Source organism: Felis catus, chromosome D1, assembly GCF_018350175.1.
Source record: "Felis catus isolate Fca126 chromosome D1, F.catus_Fca126_mat1.0, whole genome shotgun sequence".
NCBI classification, from domain to species: Eukaryota; Metazoa; Chordata; class Mammalia; order Carnivora; family Felidae; genus Felis; species Felis catus.
This window is the reverse complement of record NC_058377.1, coordinates 41,165,452-41,183,355: the sequence shown is the minus strand read 5'-3', so window position 1 is coordinate 41,183,355 and position 17,904 is coordinate 41,165,452. Positions and strand designations below refer to the sequence as shown.

General features: G+C 42.7%; 1 protein-coding gene across 8 annotated transcripts in view; it reads left to right on the top strand.

Annotated features, from left to right (window-relative positions):
• Positions 1–17,904, top strand: part of FAT3 (FAT atypical cadherin 3) — a 669,818-nt gene that overhangs the window by 128,855 nt on the left and 523,059 nt on the right. The gene's annotated exons all lie outside the window — the stretch shown is intronic.

The following is a 17,904-nucleotide window of genomic DNA, read 5'->3' as shown; positions in this document are numbered from 1 at the left end:
ACCTCTCCTCCTCCTCTTTATATGGATGTGTTTTTTCTCCCAATCCCCTTATCTGGTGGGGAATTTGGAGCCACAAGTCCTGGAACATAATCAGAATTCTCCAGATTCTCATCTTGGAGTATCAAAGATGAGGGGAACCATGAAAGTTTCTTTCCAACTTTGTGTTCAGATTATCAGCCTCCTTACTTCTACCTCTAAATATATGTCTTAATGTAGCGGTCTTTTTTTCTCCACTGAGGCACCAGAAAGACATTTTTTGACGACAGGGCAAGAGTTCCGGAGTGCTCTCCAGTTAGGTTCTACACACTTGAGCCATAGAGCATTAATAATACTCCTCCTAAAGATCTCATTTTTAAAATTTTTTCTAATGTTTACTTTTGAGAGGGAGAAAGAGAGAGAGAGAAGGGGAGGGGCAAAGAGAGAGGGAGACAGAGGATCCAAACAGGCTTCGCACTGTCAGCACAGAATCTGATGCTGGGCTCGATCACCACCTGAACCAAAGTCAGATCTTTAACCGACTGAGTCACCCAGGTGCTGTGTAAAAGATCTCTTTAATCATGACCCTTCCCTTATCCCTTTTCCCTCTCAAAAACAGTGAAAAGAGAGAGAACCTTTTTTTTTTAATGTTTATTTATTTTTGAGAGAGAGAGAGAGACAGAGCATGAGCGGGGTAGGGGCCGAGAGAGAAGGAGACACAGAATCAGAAGCAGGCTCCAGCCTCTGACTTGTCAGCACACAGCCCCACACGGGGCTCATACCCATGACCGGTGAGATCATAACCTGAGCAGAAGTCAAACACTTAACTGACTGAACTACTAAGGTGCCTTGAGAAAAACTTTTAATTTTGCCCCCAGTTAATTGGTAAGACATTAAGGTTGAAAGTTGAGTCGCTAAGCCAAGTAGTTGACCAGTATTCCAGTATTTATATATTGCCTTTTCTTCTCATTCAGAGTTACTTCATGAACCCAGGAGAGTAATAACTTAAGGAAGTAACACTGGTATATTTGGTAGATAATGAGAACTGTTTTGCAAATGCCATGTGACTTTGTCGGGACCCACTTTTATCAGGACTCATTTTATACCCCCACTTAAGAGGCTCATCTGTTGCCTATGATTTTCTTTCTTTCTTCATTTTTTAATTTCAGTCATCTGTAGAGGGATTCCAGAGAGTGCTGTTGATAAAGGTGTGATTCTTTCTATGAGTTTGGAGGGCACAGCCTCTGTTCAAATAATACCATTCATATCTAGCTTATAATTCTTTCCCTGGTAGAATATGAAAACACCACCTTGAGGAGAAAAGATAGCTGCTTCAATTATGGGAAGACTTTGAAACAGCCCCAGGCGAGCATTTGTGAAACCTGTTCAGAGCTCTCCTCTTCTGTCAGTGAAGAGCTGACTCAGATAAGAATTGGTCACAATTAAATTAGGCTTATGTGAGGGGATGTCAAGCTGGAGGGACTGCCCTGTATGTTCACCATTGATTAGACCTGGTGGAAATTCTTATCCTGAAGGGACCGTGTGCCAGGATCTTGATGAACTCTGCATATATTAGAAAGGAGAAGCGCTTACCACGTTGGAAGTCTGAGGACGGCACGGCAGGAACATTAGACACAAAGCCATCTCTGTCACCTGCTTACTTTGAATATCCCCAAGAGTTACTCTTAGCCTATTTCCTCCCATCCCGCGTGCTGGATCCATCTTCTGTTGGTCTACACGCTTGTTTTTGTTAAAAAAAAAAAAAAAAAAGGCAAAAAGTCCCTAAATGTCTCCTTCCCTGCTCAGACACTGAATGTATGCAAAAATCCCAAACGACTTGAAATTGAAGGTTTTACTCCTTGAACTTTTTATTGAGGTTTCAGTAGTTGATTATGGTTTGCTTCACAGGCAGGGTAGTTTTGAAATTGATCGGATGATGGACGGAAGGTGATGTATTGGAGTTATTGTGTACTTCCTGGGGTTTGAGTAAGGTAATTGTTTGCAGTTGCGTAGTTTACAATAACTGCTCCTCCCACCCCTCCAAAAAGACTGTGGCTCTGCTGAAAATCCAAGATGTTCTGCATTGTATGGCTGAATGTAAAATCGGACAAAAAAAAAAAACAAACACAAAAGCCCTGACCTTGAAGAAGACTAATGTTTTATTAAGAAAAATTATTTTAGGGGCACCTGGGTGGCTCACTCGGTTGGGCGGCCGACTTTGGCTGTCATGATCTCACCGTCTGTGAGTTCGAGCCCCACGTCGGGCTCTGTGCTGAGGCTCAGAGCCTGTGCTCCGAGCCTGGAGCCTGCTTCGGATTCTGTGTCTCCCTCTCTCTCTGACCCTCCCCCGTTCATGCTCTGTCTCTCTCTGTCTCAAAAATAAATAAACATTAAAAAAGAATTAAAAAAAAAGAAAAATTATTTTAAATTGTGATAAAAAAACATGTAACATAAAACTTACCATCTTACTTACGTGTACAGTTCAGTAGCATTAAGTATATTCTCGTTGTTTTCCAGTTGTAGGCTGATGGCTTTGGCATGGTCCTAGTGCACAATCAAGTGGGCACACTATGCCACCGAAACTGTGACTATGTGGTAGAGAAAAGTTGTGAGGAACTGAAACTAATGTTGAATCAGTGGAGAAGGAAGAGGTAGCTAAGCAAGGTCATTCTAAAATCTCCAAAATGAGGGGCGCCTGGGTGGCTGCAGTCAGTTAAGCATCCGACTTGGGCTCAGGTCATGATCTCAAGGTTTATGAGTTCGAGCCCTGCATCTAGCTCTCTGCTGTCAGCACATAGCCCGCTTCAGATCTTCTGTCTCCCTCTCTCTCTGCCCCTCCCCTGCTCGCACTCTTTCTCAAAAATAGTAAGTAAGCATTAAAGTGAATAAATAAATAAATAAATAAATAAATAAATAAAATCTCCAAAATGAGGTAGACCCCACGTTTCAAAAGAAGATCGATCTGATACAGTACCTATATGGTGTTATGCCTACATGATCTGTACATGAACTGTGAAGGGCAAAATTATACAAATAATTTATTCATTAGCTTCACATTTACTTAGTGGAGGGATTACGATGATCTATACCAGAGCTGATTTTTTTTTTGCCATTTTTTATGAAAACAAATAAACAGTATCTATTCGGTTGTGAAGCCAAATAATCTTAAACTACCAAATAATGTTTCCTGACTGCTTCTTAGTTAGCGGCATTTTGAATCCAAATAAACACTTGAGTGGGAAAGGTAGGGTCATAAACTTTATGGCTTACATCTAAGATTCTAGGAGAGTATGATACATAAGCATTCTCTCTGTACTTCTAGAAACTTGTTTTAAATGGTTTTTAATGTTTGTTTGTTTCTTTCTTTCTTATTTATTTATTTATTTACTTATTTATTTATTGAGAGAAAGGGAGAGACAGAGTGCTAGCAGAGGAGGGGCAGAGAGAGAGAGAGGAAAACACAGAATCTGAAGCAGGCTCCAGGCTCTGAGCTGTCAGCACAGAGCTCAATGCGGGGCTCAAACTCACGGACCGTGAGATCATGACCTGGGCCAAAGTTGGACACTTAACCCACTGAGCCATCCAGGTGCCCCTAAAAACTCATTTTAAAATATAATAGTATTATAACTGTTGATTTTGGTCTGGAGCTTGTGTTCTCATCCTGGCCGTGCCATCAGCTAACCCATGCGATGAGTACTAAATTCTGACCACCAACATTTCACCCCCCGTAGCAAGGCGGCTGAACTGAACTACTTCTGAAATTCCCTTCTCTTAATGTCCCTAAGTCTGGAAACACCAGCTGTCAACTTATCTTAGATAACACAGCAATGCACAAGGTCTGGCAACGTGGTGCGTAATCATTCTGTGTTGGCTATTATTCCTCTTTCCCAAGTCAGCAAGTATCTATTGAATGCAGATTATATGGGAGGTCTTTTGTTGCCTAAAATTCTGGTTAGGGATATTTAATCCAAGTAATTTTTCACTAATCATATCGTTTGTTCTTTCACCTGAAAACACAGAAGAAATAAGAGGATGGTATGGTTACTCTCATGAGGCCAAGAACTAGCATCTTTCTTTCTGATGTGGAAGAAGGAAGTTCTTGAGGACAATAGTGTAGCTTAGTGGATTCTTGGAATCAAGAATGAATGAATGAATGAATGAATGAATGAATGAATGAATGAATGAATTTATTTATTTATAAGTGCTTGGCATACAGACTTTTCTGTGGCTAAACTCTTTGTTAATAATATTTACTCTTGTCTGTTGGCATTTGCTAATAACACATGGACATTGAAAAGCAAACTTCTGGGCTTACATTTGTAATGGTGAAATGACATTTGCTCATAATGGTCAAACCACTAGGGCTTCTTTCTTTAGTTAAAAAAAGGGGGAGGGGGTAGTGGGACAGGCATGTTAAACACAGCGACAGAAATCTGTTCTAAAGGAAAATTCAGATCTGAACCCCTTAGGTGCAATGGTTTGGTAAAGGTTAAACAAACCTTCTCTCACTCATGTGGGACTTTAAAATAAATTTCATCTAAATTCTCGTCAGCTTCCCTGTACAGCTGTCCCTAAACATCTGCTGTGGATGCTCAGAATGGCTGCTTCCCCCTTTCACAGTTTACTTAGGCTTGTGTAAACTCTTTATTTGTAATACATAATTAGTGGCAAAGTATACTTGGTTCTTAACTACATATACTCAGGGGGTGGACTAGAGAGAGCCCTGTTTACGTGGATTGCAAGCACATGTTTGGTTTAAGGCTTGTTGGGGGTAACAATCACATTTACTTTCCAGTAGTTTCCAGCTGTTGATGTTAAGGGGTGTTCGAAAATCCATTCAGGGTCTTGTAGCTTGGGGTACAACTGTGGGAGGTGTGTTTGGTCTTTCCATTCAGGGCAGGGTTTGATAGCCCTGCCTGTACACTGTGCTGCCCGGTAAAATGGTCCCCCCGCCAAAGCCGTGGAAAAGTGAGGCTGCTCAGATGCTTGGGAGGCTGTGGTCTTAGTAGTCATGCAGAGAAAATTATGTAAACCTCTAGAGAGGTGGCCCTCTATTGACCTGGAAAGATCCATCTTGCAGGGTCTTGATTTTGTTGGCAGAATAAATGCTTCTGTAAAGAGTGAGATCCAAGTCGGGTTGGTGGAAAACTGGAGAACATTAGTCCTTGGGAGCAAACAGGGATTCTAGCTGTCAAGGTGACTGATGGCCTTGCCACACGTGAATACTTCCTGGAGAAATCAGGTCAGATGGTTCCACCACTGAAAAGTGAAGGTTTCTTCATTCTGTGTTGTGGATGGGAGCTCAGAAAGCAGCCTGGTTCATATTGTGGGAATGGAAGCCATCCCAGCCCTAGCAGAGGGGAGCCCAGTTCTCAGCACCAATACCCAGAGCTGATCTCCCTGGGGCTCATCTGGGACCACCTCAATGGCAGCAGAACAACTCTGTGCAGTGTCTCTGCTGTGAACCATGCTCCTTGGGAAAGGTTTCTTTCTATATACTTGGCTCTACCCTTCTCGATATAGTTGCCCTAGTTCCTATAATCCAGTTGCAACGTCAGCGTTATGGGCATTTTATTTTATTTATTTTATTTTATTTTATTTTATTTTATTTTATTTTATTTTATGTTTATTTACTTATTTTGAGAATGAGAGAGAGAGAGAGAGAGAGTGTGTGTGCATGTGTGAGAGAGAGTGGGGAGAGGCAGCAGGAGGGAAAGAGAGAGAATCCCAAGCAGGCTCCACACTACCAGCATGGAGCCCGATGCGGGGCTCAAACTCACAAACTTTGAGATCAGGACCTGAGCCGAAACCAAGAGTTGGACGCTCAGCTGAAGGAGCCACCCAGACACCCCATTATTGGCTTTTTAGACCAGGTAATTCTTTGCTTGGGAGGCTCTCTTGTGCCTTGTAGGATGTTTATCAGCATTCCTAGCCTGTAGCCACTAGACAACAAGCAACCTGTCCTTATTGTGACAACAAAACATATCTATTGAGGACAATTGAGAATCACTGCTCTAATTCTACATTTTCTGGGGTTTCCTAAGACATTTATAGTATATCCAATAACAAATATTTATGGGGTACTTATTACATGCCAACCAATACATTTGGTGTGGAGCAACAAGGGTGACCGTAAGAGACAGTCCCTTCCTTCAGATAGTTTATGGTCCATTTGGAATAACAGATATTAATCGAATAGTCTTACTAAAGTAATTAAAATGGCAGTAAGTGTATGAAGGAAATGTTCTGGGTGCTGTGAGGACATGCAAGAGGCCATAGCTGATCTTGCGGATCAGAAAGGTGCGCCCTGAAGGGTATTGCAACTGAGATAATTGGGTGCGTGTGTTTCCGTGATGGGGACCAGGATGGGAAAAGAGCGGCACTCAGGTGTAACAACGTGAAGAAAACACCTGAGGCAGGAGGTGGGGTGCCAGGAACTGAGGAAAGGCCACTGCGGCTGGAAAGGAGAGTGATGAGAGATGATAGAAAAGAACTCAGGGCCAAATATGGCAGAACCTTCTCAAAATGTTGACGGTTTGGTCCTTTGTTATCCTGAAGGAACAGGGAAGATGTTGTAGTGTCTCATCAGGAATAGGACCTACTCAGGTTTTAAGTATGTCACTGGTTGGTTGTACTGGAACACCGTGGAAGGGCAGGAGTGATGCGTCAGCTGGTCAGGAGGTTGAGGCTGTAGGGTTACTGTCCTCTCGTCCCAGACAGCACCTGGACCTTAGTGACACTCTCCTTTTCCTCATGGGCCATGAACTTTGATCTACTCTGCCTCCAAAGCCCTGGATTTGAACTCACTGAGTTCTTACATATTCATTTTCTTTTTGAACTTAGTACATTTGGCTGCTTTCTCATGTCTGGCTTTTAGTTTCAAAAATGATACTGGGATTCCAAGAAGGGGGGTGAGGGAGTGTCTCAGGAAGCCATGTCATTAGCCACAGCCACTCCACGGGATCTTAATTCTTTCACAGTTGCAGTGTGGTAGCATTTGCAGAGATGCTGAGAGTACTTTAGTAGGTCTTAGCCTGAGCTCACCTGGTCAGCCTTGTCTGTGTGTACGTGCAGGTATTCTCCAAAGATAGGCTCTGCCCGTGGCCTTTGCCTTTCCTTTGTGGCAGCGCCTCTGGAGGGCAGAGTTCTTGTCGGGCCAGCTGTGATGTGCTGAGTAGTCTCCCACTTGATCCACTTGTGGCTTCCTTGGGAGAGCAAGCCTGTCCTGGACCTAGTATATGAGGCTCGGGTTGGCCATGCTGAGAATTACTAACTAGGTCCTCGGAGGTTCTCTGATAACTCCTTCATCTCGGATCTACAGAAATGTCTGCAAATGTCTTGCCCCTCTAAAGAAATAAGTTTTCTTCAGCGAACCTCAGGACCCCACCGATGCCTGATCCTGTAGCCTTGACTTTTTAGTTGAGATGGAGAATCATTGGTGCTCACTTGTTCTTGTTTGACCTGCTCTAAGGAGTGGACCTGTGTGTCGTCCCCTGTGGGATTGAACCTGTGACCCTGGTCTCATTAGCACAGAGTACTAATCCAGGCCACGTCATCATAAACCATCAGTCAGTAATAAATAGCCTTAATGGGGAGTGCGGGAGAGCTGAAGGGACCAAATTTGCATTTTCGCCTCGCTTGCTAAGGCATGGTTGTCGGAGATGGCAACATGAGGAGACGTGACTGTCAACAAACTTCCAGACGGCATTTCTTAACCCACACGTGAGCTCTTTGAAATCCCGGCAACGTTTCTTGTTGCCTGGTTCCAGATAATCTTTGCCTCCTCCTATAATGCAATTCCTACCTCTCTCCATAGTGTGTTCCTTTCCCATATGTCAAGCTGTTTTGTCTTCTCCCTTTTGAGTTTATCAGGATTGCTGCCTGAGATACCTTTTCCAATTCTCACCCATTTCCTGATATATTGTTTCCTTATTTCCTGCACACGTATTCCTTGTATTCTTTTTCTCCCTCCTTATCTGCCTGTTCCCCAGCTTTTGTGACGTGACACACCGAGTGTTAGCCTGTTGTTCAGAGTTGCGTGTGTATCTCTCTTCTCATTATGTCCATTTAGCAATTCTATATTGTGTATAATATACATAGAGCTCAGTGCTGCTGCCTTACATTCTGGGGAGACATTTAGCCAGACACACAGTCATTTCCAGAACTACCCTTTGGAGCCTGTGATGTGCTTTGTCCAGAGTAAGAGCTGGTCCCATGTGTAACCTTGGAAAAATTAGGGATGGAATCATATTCTCCCAAAGGTCATCCACAGTCTTGAGGATGTTTTGTCATTTATCACATCTTTTGGCAGTTCATACGTTTTGGGAAAGGGAGGCCTGATACCCCCGTGACCTTATTTAGGTCCTAACGCTCTGTGTACATCACCCCCGACCACAGCCTTTGCACAGATTCTTTTGCTTCCTTCTTGCCCTAATATTGCCATCACTTATCACAGTAGGAAAGGGGGTTCCTGAGGGAAGCTCTTCCATGTTATGATTTCCTGATTCCTGTTTTCTCCTTGAAGGAGAATGACTTTTAAAGGAGAATGGCAGTTGGGATGGCTAAAAGGATGTTAACTCTTGGAGGCAGGACAGACCACAGGGACTTAGCACAGCAGTAAATGAGGATTGTGTCAGAATGTAGCAAGCCGAGGGCACCTTTTTCCTTCACCTGCATTTTGCCCCCCGTAACTACTGGAATGGACACTGCTTAAAGACATTGTTCCATCTGAAACTATCTGGGTTCTTTTTTCTTTCAGGAAGTTATTCCATAGTAAACGGTGTTATTTGGAAAAGGTGTTTTTCCCCCTTGCTTTACTTCTTTTTTTTTTTTTTTAATCTTGAGCATAAGCAAATACTAATGTATTTACCCTTTGCTTTCTGTCAGCAAGGCCCACCAGAGAAAAATTGAAATCGCGCATTTTTCTGGAACATTTTCTCAGACAGCCAAGCATAGGAGCAAATTATATCCTCTCCATACATTTTTTTTCTTTTACCCCGTGACGAATTTCTTTCTCCAGAGGGAGAAATGATTTTTTAAAAGGCTTGAACAACATGCTAATCTTTCCTTCTGATAGCCCCTGGTTGAATTACCCCTGAATTTGAAGCATTTACTGATGAAATGATACTTGACATTAACCAGTGTTGTATGGAAATATTTCTCGCACCTGGGGAGAAAATAAAGGAGGGTATTCATAACACTGCCGCTGTGTGGCTGAATCTCCCATTTCCCTCAGAGCCACCTTGAATTACACTTGTTTCATGCTGATTGACTTTTCTCCTGAGACACTTTTAGACAATAGAAAGATTTGCACCACTGGAAAAAATGAGAATTTACGGTATTATAATAATGGAAAAGATTGGGTTTGGGTAATGGTCTGCTTGGCTGGCTGGCAGAACCAACTGGAGGCTTTGGTGTGGGATTTTGTCCTTGTTTAGACTGACAGAAGGTGGATGTATCGTGTCCCTGTTCCTGTAATACTCTTTCTGCTTGGGGAACTCTGCTTAGACTTAGGACTCAAGTAGACAAGCAGGATTTTCCAGGGAGGAGCAAAATATGAACGTGGTTTTAGGTTTTGCATCTCAGGAGTATTTTGTATTTGGCAAACTGCTTTTCAGCGTTGACTTTGGTGACAATAGGTAACAAAAACTATGAAGCTATGTGGCTCGTTCGTTGTTTGACGTTAAAAAGGTTCTTCCCCTCATGCCAGTCTTTGTTGTTGATAGGACTATCAAAATTCTGTTTGTGTGTGTGTTTTTTTAAAGATTTCATTTTTGAGTAATCCCTGCACACACTGTGAGGCTTGAACTCTCGACCCTGAGATCAAGGGTCCCACGCTCCACTGACTGAGCCAGCCTGGCGGCCCTGTTTTTTTGTTTTTTGGTTTTTTTTTAATGAGAAAAGAAAAGTGCATAGCAAACCACAGACCAGTTGTCTCATTCTTCAGTTGGAACACGGAGATGTGTTTGTATAACAAGTATTGAAACCATTTCTTCAGGGATAACTCCCAGCTTATTTGAAATGAGAATCCATACCCTGTGATATGGTGTAGGAAGAATAATGAACTAGTCTGAAGAATCCCCAGATTGCATCCCACCTCCCAAGCTTTGCAGGCAGCCGTTTGACCTGTCTGGGCTACAGTATCTAGCTTGGACTGTGTCTCCCCAGATGTATTCCAGAAAACACTCTTTTTTCTCCTGCAGGTGGCTATTGTTTTTTGTTTTGTTTTGTTTTGTTTTGATTTATTTTTGGGACAGAGAGAGACAGAGCATGAACGGGGCAGGGGCAGAGAGAGAGGGAGACACAGAATCGGAAACAGGTTCCAGGCTCTGAGCCATCAGCCCAGAGCCTGACACGGGGCTCGAACTCACCGAGCGCGAGATCGTGACCTGGCTGAAGTCGGACGCTTAACCGACTGTGCCACCCAGGCACCCCCTGCAGGTGACTATTGTGGGGATGGGGGGAGGAGATTCATGATGAAATAGATTTTAGAAGTTGTGTATGTTATATCCCTTGCAATCCCAGTTTACATAGTATATTTGTGTGTGCACCATGAATCCCAACCATGTGCCAGAACACTTTCCTTCTGCTAGTGCAAATAGACAGCATACACTATGCTTTCATAAGGAGACAGCAAAGCAGGGGAAGTTATTAGAGGTGACTAAGGATGGGGGGTGGGGAACATTTATTTTGGACCTTACAAAAGACCCCAAGAAGTTCTAAATTAACAAATCTGTTTACCTTTGCTCAAAATGCATTTCCTAAACTGTTTTTTTTTTTTTAGTTGCACACCTATTCACATGTCATGAAGTAATGTATCATGGGACACAGTTTGGGAAATGGTGGACCAGGTATTTACCCAGGGTCTGTGAGCTTTATAATCATAATTCCTGATTTGTCCAATGCTCATTTTGATCTTCTCCCTGGAGCATGTTGTGAAGTTCCATTGTATGCTGACCAGACACATTTCACTCCACATTGATCCAATTTTTGCCTTTTTCAAAGTATTTTGTTAGACAGATACTGCAAGAAGGAGATGAAATGAGGGAGGTAACTGTCCAGTATGTAATTTAAAGACACACGTAAGTAACTTTAATACAAGGAAGAAAGTGCCATCAGAGAGGTACAGTTAGGTAAATTACAGGCAAAGTTCAGAGCAGTGGTTCTCAGAGTATGGTTGTCCCGGGACCAGCATCTCCAGGGAACTTGCTACAATTAGAAATTCTTCACCAACTGGTCCATAAACTCTGAAGTGGAGCCTAGCCCTACCGTGATTCTGATGTTTGCTAAAGTTTAAGAAACACCACTTTAGAACTGGAGCTCACTTTTGAATGGGAATCTCTGGGATTGCTTCATAGAGTAGGCAGCATTTTAGTCTCATCTAAGAAGATGAGTAAAATGTGTAGACATGAGCAAATAGAGACCTGTGTTCTTGGAGGAGGAAGATAGCAGTGAGTCACATTCACGGTAGAGACCTGAGGTCCAATTTAAGCTTTTCACTGGCAAGCTGTGCGACCCTGTCCAAATCACTTAACCCCTCGCAGTGTGTTTTCTCCACTTTAAAACCAGGGTGTTGGACTAGACAATTTTATGACCCATTTGACTGTAAAACTCTGTGAGTTTGCATGGCCCCGGTTCCATATATAATGATATAATCTGAATAATGGCATGACATGCGTTATTTGTGACCTGAATGCCTAGTATAAGCTCTTCTGCACTCTCCAGCCACAATGGTTTGTATTAAGAGAACTACAGAGTAAACATTTTTTCTTCTCTTCAGGCAGCCATTAGCATCAGCCAGAGAGTAAAACTTTATTCCCAAATGTGTCATACAGGCAGTCTATAACTGATTTCAGGAGCAAGGACCCAGAACATCAAGTAGTGCCATGAGGACGGTAATTTGAGCAGTGTCAGAATAGGCTGCTCTGGAAGACAGGGTTTAGCAGTATCTGGCTGTTCTGGGACTCGTCACAGCAAGGAGAAATCCTGCTAGAACTCCTCAGGAATTAAATGCCAGGTCTGAGGAGGAGCTCACTAATGCAGCTGTAGTTTCCTGACTTTTAAAATACACACGCAGGCATTGGATATGTTACAGAGCTGTGGCAACAGCCCTTGACCCGTGCCACCAGGCACAGGCCTTTTCTGGCACTGACCCCAACACAGGGTGGGAGTCTGGGGTCTGTGAAAGGGTGGCTTTCATATGAGGGTTGGGCTACCCCAGGGGTAGTCTTTTTCTTGAGCCTTTGTCCTTAACCCCGTTTTCATTTGTTTTCTGTTTTGTATCCCTGCTTCTGAGCACCTTAATAATTGTAATGTCAGTTCATGTTTATGGAGCATTTACTCTGTCTGAGACACACTTGCAAGCCTGTTACATGACTGTGGGAACTCTTATAATCACTATTTTATTTTATTTTTTTTAATTTAATGTTTATTTATTTTTGAAAGACAGAGACACAGAGCATGGGCAGGGGAGGGGCAGAGAGAGAGGGAGACACAGAATCCAAAGCAGGCTCCAGGCTCTGTGCTGTTAGCACAGAGCCTGCTGTGGGGCTCAAACTCACGAACCGTGAGATCATGACCTGAGCTGAAGTCAGACGCTTAACTGAGTCACCCAGGTGCCCCAATTTTATTTTTTTAATGTTCATTTATTTTTGAGAGAGAGAGAGACAGAGAGAGACAGAGCATGAGTGGGGGAGGGCTGAGCGAGAGGGAGACATAGAATCTGAAATAGGCTGCAGGCTCCAGGCTCTGAGCTGTCTGCATGGAGCCCAAAGTGGGGCTCAGACCCACAAACCACGAGATCATGACCTGAGCCGAAGTTGGACACTTAACGACTGAGCCACCCAGGTGCCGCTATAGTCGATATTTTAAAGGTAAGGAAGCTGAGACTTAAAAAGGTTTAAGTATCACCCCAATGTGCCCCAGCAGTAAGTGACAAAGCCTGGATTCAAGTCCGGTTTCTCTGACCTTTGGGTCTACTATAGCAATCATTTGTTTTTAGTAAAGAAAAGACATCTTTACCTTTGATGTGGCTTTTGCTATTGGAAAAGAAAATGTCTGAGGAGATTGTAAACTCCTCCCCATCCCTATCTTGTGACTCACAGATTTTGTCTTCTCTAAAAACCGCCTTAGTTAATGATCTTAATAGCTAACCGTTGTATACTTAACCATGTGACATGAACTGTTTTTTAGATGCTTTATATTTATTAACTCAAATCTTATTTGGTGGGCACTATCATTCCCATTTTAGGGTAGAAGAAACCGAGGCACAGAGAGGTTAAAGAACTTGTCCAACATTACACAGCTAGTAAATGGTAGAGCTGGGATTCAAACCCAGGCAGTCAGGTGTCAGAGTGTGTGCTCTGGACTCACCATGCATACAGCCCTTGTGTGGGTGTCACGGGCTCTAACACAGATCATCTTCATGCAGGACGCAGTGAAGGGGAAGCCCGGCAGATACGGACTTTGCTCTTTGTTTTACAAAGCACATTTCCTAAGCACTATCTCTGTCTGCCAGTGAAACCCTTTCGAAATATGTAAGATAAGAAGAGATGGAGTGAAAATAGAATGTTTTTGTAAGGTGCCTTTTCTGCTGTTCAGAAATCTCAGCTATTTAAGGAGGCCAGTTTAATGCTGGAGGAAAACAGCCTCACCAGGTGACCAAAGCAATCAGTGGCACGTGCTGAGTCAAGGCGCTCCCAGAGGCGTGGCCCTCGGAAGAGCTTTCTTGGCCCTTGGGGTCACTTGCATTTATTCACCCCTGGAAAGAAAAATCTGCATGCCCTTCCGAGTCTCCGTGCTAAGATCCGCTCTCTCAGAGCTCACTGGGCGGGGGGGGGGGGGCACATCTGACTGCTCTGAAAAATAAATGTCTCCAAGATTGATGGCCTGATGATTTCTTTGGAGATGATATCAAAAAATATTGATTATGTTACTAAGTTGTACAAAATAGGCTCTGAGGTTGGGAACTAAGTGCTTTGTTTAAAATAATCCAGAAGCAGGATAAATCGATGTGCAGAGCATCTAAAATACCATAACTATCATATTGGCTTTGCAAACAGCTTGGCTTCAGTGTGGAAAGTGTACTATTTTTTTTGAAACAGCTTAACAGTTGTCTTAGCATGCTAAAAAAAAAAAAAAAAAAGCCAGAATCTTATTCTGGTGTTAACTTTGCAGAATTTTACAGAATCCCCCACTATCAGGCTTCATTTATTGTCTAAATCAATGGGTAAAACTGCAGGGTTTTGTTTTTTTTTTTTTTAATGTTTATTTATTTCTTTTTGAGACAGAGAGCATTAGTGGGGGAGGGGCAAAGAGAGAGGGAGAGAGAGAGAATCCCAAGCAGGCTCCACTCTGTCCGAGCAGAGCCAGACACGGGGCTTGATCCCACGAACTGTGAGATCATGACCTGAACTGAAATCAAGAGTTGGATGCTTAATTGACTGAGCCACCCAGGCTCCCCAGAAAACTGCAGGGTTTTTTAAAATCAGTTGGTGCCAGATAGGACTATTTTTTTTCCCCAAGACTAAAGATCCAAAACCTGATGACCCATTTTGGTTTCAACAACGGAATCTGACAAGCTTAGTCCTGCTCAGGTTTTTGGAGTTCAATCCAGATTTATGCACGCAGTGATACTGTTCCACTTCAGTGTGGTTTGTAGTATTTCCTATTCACATTGAAGACCACTGATTCTATTTTATAAGGAAAACATTGCAGCAGTGTATTTTGCTGAAAGAAAAACTCAGTCTGCAAAAGTACCACTTTTCGAATAGTGAAATCGAATGATGTTTTTTTCATGTTATGACAGCATTCTGTGCTTTGAAGGATTTACCAGAATGGTTTGTAGAAGTAACTGTCCCCCAGGGCACTTAAAGGTTTATTTACAGTTAACTACTTAGAGGAGGGAGTAGCACCAGGAAAATTAATAAGGTGTCAGAAGACAGCCATCGCTGCCATGTGATGATAAACCTCATCACTAAGATTGTTACATAACTCAAAGAAAAACTAATTCAGTTGACACACGTTTCCATTTGGGATGAGTTCTGAACCTGGGAGTCCTGAGACCTGGTGTGAGTGAATCTCTTCATCTTTCTGGATCTTAGTGTCCTCATCTCTTAACTCAGGAGATCAAATCAGATGATCTTTAAGGCTTCTTTGAGTTCATATAATTTCTTGATTCTGTTTCCTGAGGTAAGACGTGCGTATTTTCTGGGATTTGGAAACGGACCATGTTAAAGGCCTCTGGGCCTCTGGTTACATGAGTAACTTAGTGCTCTGTTTAGCAAACCAGTATGGTGCCCTCCTGCATGGCATGTACTATGCTGGGTGCTGTGAATAGATTGGTGTACAAATGCAGCTCCTCTCTTCAGTCAGGGTTTAAAATGGGGGTGGGGAGTGGACTAAGAAAAGTTGATTTGAGCTGAATTTACCATCAGGGCTGTTTTCTTCCCTGATGACCATGGAGTCCAGACTCCATGGGCAAAGCATCAGCAAAAGCTGTGCCCTCGGCACAGACCAGCAAGTGAGAGGTGAGGCAGAAACAGAATTTGTATTTCCCTGGAGATACTGGGAGTAACCCTAGTTTTCTAGTTTGCGAGACTATACGTGGCCTTAGATCGTTCCCTAGAAGGGCCTTATCTCCTTCTGTTATGTCCCTAGTGAACCTAAAAATACCTCCTCTACTTTGGAGCATTCTCCGATGATGAAATAGAGAGTCTATTGAGTGATATGGGGTATTAATAAAGCTTCTCCTGGTTTATATCTGTGAGCCCTAAAGAGGGCTCTGTCACCCCAGGTGTCAGATGAGTGTGCTCCACGAAGAGGAAGCTCTAATTGCACTGGTCCCAGGGGGCTCTCCATTTCTCCTGGGTACCACATTTGAGCCTTGTGCATCCAAGTTGCTGCTTCTCACACTTAGCATGTGAACCATTTCCTAAGGACGGACAGCCAAAGCCATTGCATGTGAAATTAACTTCTCTCCTTTTATAAAAAGTTATCTCGTCTTTCTACTTTTCATTTGTACTGTCTATTCTGCTCATGAAACCCCTATATTAAACTGCACTCTTTCTACTTGCGACTCTATTTCCCGACTTGCTTCAGCAGATGATAGCAGCAAATCATATCTCATTCTCAGTCAGAACCAAGAAAATACATGCCAAGGAATTTGCTTTAGAGTCTTCTGTAAGGCAGGGTTGGAAAAAAAGAGATGAGAAAGCCTTGTGGGGGTCTGGGGAGGGCTTAGGTTCTAATCCAGACTCTGCTACCAGGAAAATGAATATTCTCATCTACTAAAAGGGTGTTATAACGTGTGCCTTGCCAACCCTGGGTAGGAAAGTGTTCTATAAACTACACAAATAATTTATAATAGTTTAAGATGTTAAATTTCTGTGGGCTATTTTTCAGCTGATAGCCAGCTGGTAATTGTAACTAGTTTAGAAAGGAGATAACCAAATAGAGTCGTTAGATGGGTTTCATGCTTTTTTATCAATGATGAATGGTGACTAGTTCAACAGATTTAAATTATGTCATAAGTGCTTCTAGAGGGTCTTAATTCTTGGTTACAGGTAACTTAGAGAGAATGATGATGTGATGGGGAAAAGCGAACATTTTAGGAGTAAGAAAAACCAGCGTTTGGGACCCTGCTCTGCTCCTTACCTGCTGGGAAACATTGATGGAGCCAGCGGTCCCACCGTGCAGGTTAACTTCTCTAACCTGCAGTTTCCTAACACGTAGGTGGGTGAAACCACTTAGGGCTGTTGTAAGGATTAAACACAACAAAGGGGAGATGCCGTATACAGTGCCTGAGTCAGAGAGTGGACAGAAGCATTCCTTTCCCGTCCCCTCTTATCTCCACATTCCCCGCAGAGGACAATGTGAGGGTCCCGCAGTGGCTGTTTCTTGGTGGAAGAACTCCAAATTGGGGGATTCTAGAAACCGGAGCTGTCAGAGTGTCAATAGACTTAGCTGTTCCTTGTTAAATTAGCCCTTTTATCCACCCTGTTTTAAATACTGGACAGATTTTATTGGTTAAAATAGGGAAGTGTTTTTATTTCTTAATCTATGTAGTCATGGGGCTGTGGCAACTATGAAAATTTAATAGTGACTGTTGAAATGAATTGGAAGCAATTTTTAAAATTAGTTTTAAGAAATAAATCTCATATAATTTAGATTTTTCTGGCACTAAATCTTTCTTACCTCCTGTGTTCTGGGTAGCATGGTCCACACATGGCTATCATTCAGATTATGTACCTCCTTAGGGATTGTCATCTCTGCTTTCTTTATTCAGCCTCACGGTACTGGATTATGCATAAATCTTGATCAGTTTTGAAGTCAGCACAACAAAAGATGATAATGCCTTATAAGAATTCTTTTAAAAGTTCAGTTATAAAGGCAATTGTGTAACCATTGATGAGCAACATTAATTGGAAAAATATTAGAAAATACAAAAACCCCTAGCTCCCACAACTCAGTTAGTCCTTTTTATTTTTACTTCTTTAAAGTTTGTTTATTTTGAAAGAGAGAAAGAGCGTGAGCAGGGGAAGGGCAGAGAGAGGGAGAGAGAGAATCCCAAGCAGACTCTGCACTTAGTGTGGAGCCCGATTTGGGGCTCAGTCCTATGACCCTGGGATCATGACCTGAGCTGAGATCAAGAGTTGTATGCTTAGCTGAGTCACCCACGTGTCTCAGTTCTTTTTAAATGTAAATTTGAAATTGTGCATTTAGATATTTAAGTAATAATAGAATCATAACCACACATACTGATTTTTAAAATGTTTTATTTATTTATTTTGAGAGAGAGAGAGAGAGAGAGAGAGAGAGTGAGAGCAAGGGGTGGGGGAGTGGAGAGAGAGGGAGAGAGAATCCCAGGCAAGCCCCACTCTGCCAGCACAGAGCCTGACAAGGGGTTAACTCAAACCACGAGATTGTGAC